Source organism: Zingiber officinale, chromosome 8A (assembly GCF_018446385.1).
Source record: "Zingiber officinale cultivar Zhangliang chromosome 8A, Zo_v1.1, whole genome shotgun sequence".
NCBI lineage: Eukaryota > Viridiplantae > Streptophyta > Magnoliopsida > Zingiberales > Zingiberaceae > Zingiber > Zingiber officinale.
This window is the reverse complement of record NC_056000.1, coordinates 124,600,790-124,607,593: the sequence shown is the minus strand read 5'-3', so window position 1 is coordinate 124,607,593 and position 6,804 is coordinate 124,600,790.

Genomic DNA, 6,804 nt, shown 5'->3' with positions numbered 1-6,804 from the left:
ACATCCATATGTCAAAGAAAATCAAAATCATGCACACATATAAGAAAATTTGCAATATATACAATGAGCCAAAAATATATGTTCATGAATATAGAGCATCATACAAAACATAGATTCCTATACAATGGGTACTTCATCAAAAAGAAGAACTCATATTTAGCACATACTGATAAAACACTTTGGGTGGTAAACCCTTGGTGAGTGGATTTGCTAACATAGAATCTGTTCTTATATGCTCTATCATTATTTGATCGTTTTAAACTTTTTATTTAACCGTCAAAAATTTTATGTCGATATGTTTAGACTTCGATGAACTACGATTGTTCTTAGAATACAATTCTGCAGCTTTGTTATCACAGTTGATCCTCAATAGTCTATCAATGCCTCCAATGATCTATAATCTTGTGATAAAGTTCCACATCCATATTCCGTGGTTGGAAGTTCCATAGCAGGCTATGACCTTTGCCTCCATGGTAGAAGTGGCTATTAGCGTCTATTTGACGCTTTTCCATTATATAGTCTCTTCTACCAGCATGAAGATATAACCTGAAGTGGACCTCTTGCTATCTAAGCATCCAACAAAATCGGAGTTTGAGTATCCAACGATCTCTAAATGACCTAATATGCGATATTTGAGCATGTAATCCTTCGTTTTTTTGCAAATATCGCATAACCCTCTTTACGGCTTTCCAATGCGCTAGTCTAGAGTTACTCAAATATATGCCCAACATCCCCACAATATACGCAAGATCCGGACGCGTACATACTTGAGCATACATCAAACTCCCTACTGCTGATGCATAGGGGAATTGCTGCATTTCCTTGGTCTCAAGTTGATGGCGTGGACATTATTGCAAGCTAAGTTTATCACCCTTTGCCACCGGAGTGTCGCTAAGAGCACAATTCTACATGTCATACCGAATAAGTACCTTTTTTATATGGGCCTTTTATGACAATCCAAGTGTAACAATCTGTATGTTTTCTAGAATCACTTACAATGCTTCTAATCGGCCACACAGTGCCCCTTCTTTTGGGCCGACACACCATGTGCATGATCAAGAAGTTTAATTTAATTTGTGAGCTTCTTTAAACATATATCCGTCATAAGAATGATTTTCTTTTAGGCCAATCACCCTTAGCATGGGCATACATCCCTCTACACTAATACTCCTAGCCTCCCTAATAGTTCTCGCTTTAGCGATAATATAAGTTTGACTAAGTAGCAAGAGCGAAGAAAAATCTAGGAAGAAATTGTTGAAAAGTCAGTTAAATTCAGTTATCAATTGATTGACACCCTTTTAATCGATCAAGAATGAATGTGAATCAATTCACATACGTGTCAATTAATTGATTAATCAATTGAGAACACATGAATTGATCCACTGATTGATCCAGAAGGCTTCTGTTCGCTTGTTTATCCACACCAATCGATCAATTGATTAATTTAATGCCAATCAATTCGCCAATCGATTCAGAAACCTTCTGTGGACAACCTAGTGAACTTCGATCGATTAATTGATAATTAGTGAATCCCGATCGATTAGCTAATCGTTCTAGAAGCTCTCTGTTGGCTTCTCATGATTTTCAATCAATTGACCAATCGATGGTAACCCCAATTAGTCGATCAATCTGGAAGTATTTTGTTTGATTCTTGCAACCTTCAATCGATTGATTGATCGATTGGTGACACCAATCGATCAGTCGATCAATCTAGAAGCTTTCTGTTTGATTCTTATAATTTTCAATCGATTGATTGATCGATTAGTGACCTCAATCAATCAATCGATCGATCCAGAAGCTTCCTGTTGGATTCTTGTCGTGATCATGTTGGTTGCTACTCGGAATATCGTACCAGTTCCCCTATACAAAAATTTTGTATAAGTTCTGAACCATTCCTAACAACCTATTGTGTTCTTTAGAAATTAAATTTGGAATCGCAAACAGAACTTAACATTATTGATTCCAAATTCAACTTATCTGTTCTTAGTGGTTTAGACTTAGATCGCAAACGATGCTTAACATTATTGATCCAAATCTACCCATGTTACAAATTTAATTAAATATTAATTTCAAAGATCGGCTTCCAGGTTAAACATGGCAAGACACTAGGCCTTCTTGGGTATGGGAGCATCCACCACTTCCTAGACAAAGCCTTTCAACAAAATTTAATATTTAATTTCCTTATAGTAACCTTAGGTTTAACCAAAAAGAACAATCGAATCACAAGTTCGAAAAACAAAAGAAACACAAAATCGAAAACATAAATTTGATTACCTAGATTCATTGGCCTCTTGTGTTTGATATTTCACGATCTAAATAAAAGGATGAACTAGTTATGATGCGGAAACTAATAACTAGTTATACCTTTTATAGCTTATAGACCACACGATCTTCTGCCGTATTCCTCTTCTTATCTCAGACGTTGTGTGGGCGACGATCTACCGAGATGAGGATCCACCCAAGCCTCCTTCTTCTCCTTGCAAGTTTCGGCCACCAAGAATCTCCTAGAGATTAAGGTCTTCGGTCACCTGCAGGGTTTACATGACAATCCAAGAGTAGTACCACTCAATCTTATCGTCATGTCAGACTAAGTCCACCTGCAGGGTTTACATGACAATCCTTATGAGCTCCTCTTGGGGACATTATCAACCTAGATTACTAGGACACAGTTTCATTCTATAATCAACAACACACCATATAAATAATATCATTTCCCAACTTATCGGGCCTATTGATTTATCGAACTAAATCTCACCCTTTGATAAGTCAAAGAAATAAATACTAAGTATACGTGCTTGTTGTTATATCGGGATTAAGAGTACACACTTCTATAATAACAGAGGTCATGTTCTTTTATGTAGTCAGTATAAAAAGAAACTACCTCAAATGGTCCTACTCAATACACTCATAGTGTACTAGTGTAATTTTATAGTCAAGATAAACTAATACAAAATTACACTACGACTATTCCAATGGTTTGTTCCTATCCATCTTAGTCGTGAGCTACTGTTTATAATTTATAAGGAACTGATAACATGATCTTCTGTGTATGACACCACACACCATGTTATCTATAATATAAATTAATTGAACAACTACACTTAGCATATAAATGTAGACATTTAACCAATGTGATCCTTTTATTTCAAAATAAATGTTTACAAAAAATTAGGCTTTTAGTATACACTCTAACAGATCAAACAACCTAAATCGATTGATTCCTCATGCTGATCAATTGATAAACACCAATCAATCGGTTGATCGATTTCGGACCCTTTTGTTTGCGAACTTGAGCATCCCAATCGATCAAGCCTTACGCCAATTGATTGGTATGCACAAATCGATCAACCGATCAATTTGGGAAGCTTTTGTTCACAAATACGCATCTCCCAATCAATTAGGAACCTTCCCAATCGATTGATATCAGAAAATGTCCATTTCTAAACGTGATTTTTGCCTTAAAATCGCGCTGTCAATCTCGTTCTTTGCAAAAAATGTGAAAAACTCAATTCATTAGTTAAATTCTAATTTATCCAAGCTAAATTAAATGAATATACATCAATTTCACTCATCCATATGAAATCAAATATAAAAATTGATATATTTGTATCAAAACATTCATAGGTTAAATCCTAATCTATCTAAGCTACATTCAATGAATATACATCAATTTCACTCATCCATATGAAATTAAATATAAAATTGATATATTTGTATCAAAACGTTGAAAAATAATCCTTACGCCTTAAAAACTGATAATAAGTCAATCCTATGCTTTGATACCAATTGTAAGATTTGCAATACATCATATATATACTAAAGGATGTATCTACAATAGGATCTAGCATCTATCTGTTGGAGTGTATACTAAAAGTCTAGCTTTTTGTATAAACATATAAGAATCACATTGGTCAAATGTCTACATTTATATGCTAAGGGTAGTTGTTTAATTAATTTATATTATAGATAACATAGTGTATGGTGTCACACACAGAAGATCATGTTATCAGTACCTTATAAATTATAAACAGTTGCTCACAACCAAGATGGAATGAAACAAACCATTGGAGTGGTTGTAGTGTAATTAGGTATTAGTTTATCTTGACTAATAAATTATACTAGTACACTATGAGTGCATTGAGCATGACCATTTGAGGTAGTTTCTTTTCATACTGACTATATAAAAGAACAAAACCTCTATTATTATGGAAGTGTGTACTCTTAATCATGATATAATAACAAGCACGTATATTTAATATTTATTTCTTTAATTTATCAAAGGGTGTGATTTAGCTCGTTAAATTAATAGGCCAAATAAGTTGGGAAATGATATTATTTATATGGTGTGTTGTTGATTATAGAATGAAACTGTGTCCTAGTAATCTAGGTTGATGATGCCCCCTTGAGGAGCTCATAAGGATTGTCATGTAAACCCTGTAGGTGGACCTAGTCTGGCATGACAATGAAGTTGAGTGGTACTACTCTTGGAGCTAGATATTAATTAAGTGAGTTGTCAGTAACTCATTTAATTAGTGAGCATTCAATATCTTAAACACAGGGAGACTAACACACTTATGATAAGAATGAGCCCATATAATAATATAGGATTGGTGTGGTAGTTCAATAATAACTCTTTAGTGGTATGAGTTATTATTGATGAACTCGAGTTGGGTGTTCGGGGCGAACACGGGAAGCTCGAGTTCATCAGGAGACCAAAACCAATTCCTCCTCTCGGTCCCTATCGTAGCCTCTTATTTATAAAGTCTTTTGCCCACCTAACCCCAACTTCTTACCCACCTAAAGGTGGCCGATCAAGCCTATCTTGGAGCCCAAGTTAGGGTCATCCAAACCAAGGTTAGATGGGTCAAGTAGGTGGTTGGCCCTAGCTTGAACCCAAGCTTAGGTGGTTGGCCACAATTAAATTAAAAGGGATTTTAATTTTTAAAATCTTTTCTTATGTGAAAGTCATGATTTTAAAAGAGAGTTTAAAATTTAAATCTTTTCTTTTATAGCTTTCTACAAAAGATTAAGAGAAAGGTTTGATATCTTTCCTTATTTGTAGTTAAAAGGAATATTTTAATTTTTGATAAAACTTTCCTTTTTTGTAACCATCCTCATGGTTTTAAAAGAGAGTTTTAAAAATTATAAATCTTTCATTTTATAACTTTCTACAAAAGATTAAAAGAAAGATTTGATATCTTTCCTTATTTGTAGATTGAAAAGGAAGATTTTAATTTTGAGAAAACTTTCATTTTTGTAATCATCCACATGTTTTAAAAGAGAGATTTTAATTTATAAAAGTTTCCTTTTATAACCAACCATGAAGGGAATTTTTAAAGAGAAATTTTTATTTTAAAAATTTCTAGAAATAAATTAGGAAGTTTTAATTTTGTGTTTAAAACTTTCCTTATTTGAAGGGATTATAGGGGCGGCTACAAGAGGGGTTAAGAGGAAAATTTAATTAAATTTTCCTTATTAGCCATTGGTAAGGAAAATAAGGAAGTTTTAATTATGTTTAAAACTTTCCTTATTTGCCAAGACCAAGGAATATAAAAGAGTGGGTAGAGGTGCCTCACCTCATAACAATAATTCTATTATTCCTCTCTTCTCATCCTTGGTGGTGGTCGGCCCTCTCCTCCTCTCCTTCTCCTATTCTTCTTCCTTGGTGGCCGGTGGCATCTTATCTCAAGGAGCTTGGTGGTGGCCGGATCTTGCTAGAGGAAGAAGGAGAGATAGGAGGCTTTGTTTCTTAGCATCCCTTGGAGCTTGGTTGGTGGCCGAAAGTTCTTCATCTCTTGAAGATTGGTGGTGGTCAAAACTTGCTTGGAGAATAAGGAAGCTTGGGTGGATTCTCATCTCGGTAGATCGTCGCCCACACGACGTTCGAGATAAGAAGAGGAATACGGCAGAAAATCGTGAGGTCTATAAGTTACAAAAGGTATAACTAGTTATTAGTTTTCGAATCATAACTAGTTCATCCTTTTATTTAGATCTTGAAATACCAAACACAAGAGTCTAATGAATCTAGGCTATCAAATTTATGTTTTCGATTTTGTGTTTCTTTTATTTTTCGAACTTGTGATTCGATTGTTCTTTTTAGTTAAACCTAGAGTTACTATAAGGAGATTAAATATTGAATTTCGTTGAAAGGCTTTGTCTAGGAAGTAGTGGATGATCTCATACCCAAGAAGGCCTAGTGCCTCGCCATGTTTAACCTAGAAGCCAATCTCTGAAATAAATATTTAATCGGATTTGTAACATGGGTGGATTTGGATCAATAATATTAAGCATCGTTTGTGATCCAAGTCTAAACCTCTAAGAATAGATAAGTTGAATTTGGAATCAATAATGTTAAGTTCTGTTTGCGATTCTAAATTTAATTTCTAAAGAACACAATAAGTTGTTAGGAATGGTTCAGGACTTGTACAACATTTTTGTACAGGGGAACCAGTATGGTATTCCCAGTAGCAACCAACACTATCAATCTCTAAAGCTCAATAGAAAATGAGAAAATAGCTCATGAATAGCTGACATAATTCCATCGCAATACTATAGCCTCTTACTTGTCACCGGAATATCCTGCGAACTCAATGGATGTCTTCCATAGGATTGAGCCAGCAAAACCACATTTCTTCTCAATGGGGGAGAAGAAGTTGGAAGAAGAGAGCTAGGTTCAGCATGCCCTAATGAACCTTATCTCTTTTCTTTTATACTTGGCCCAACCTATGGGGACTATCCACCATAAAAGTCCATGTCTCATTAACAACCCATCAATATTAATGAACCGGATTATTGAATCTACAC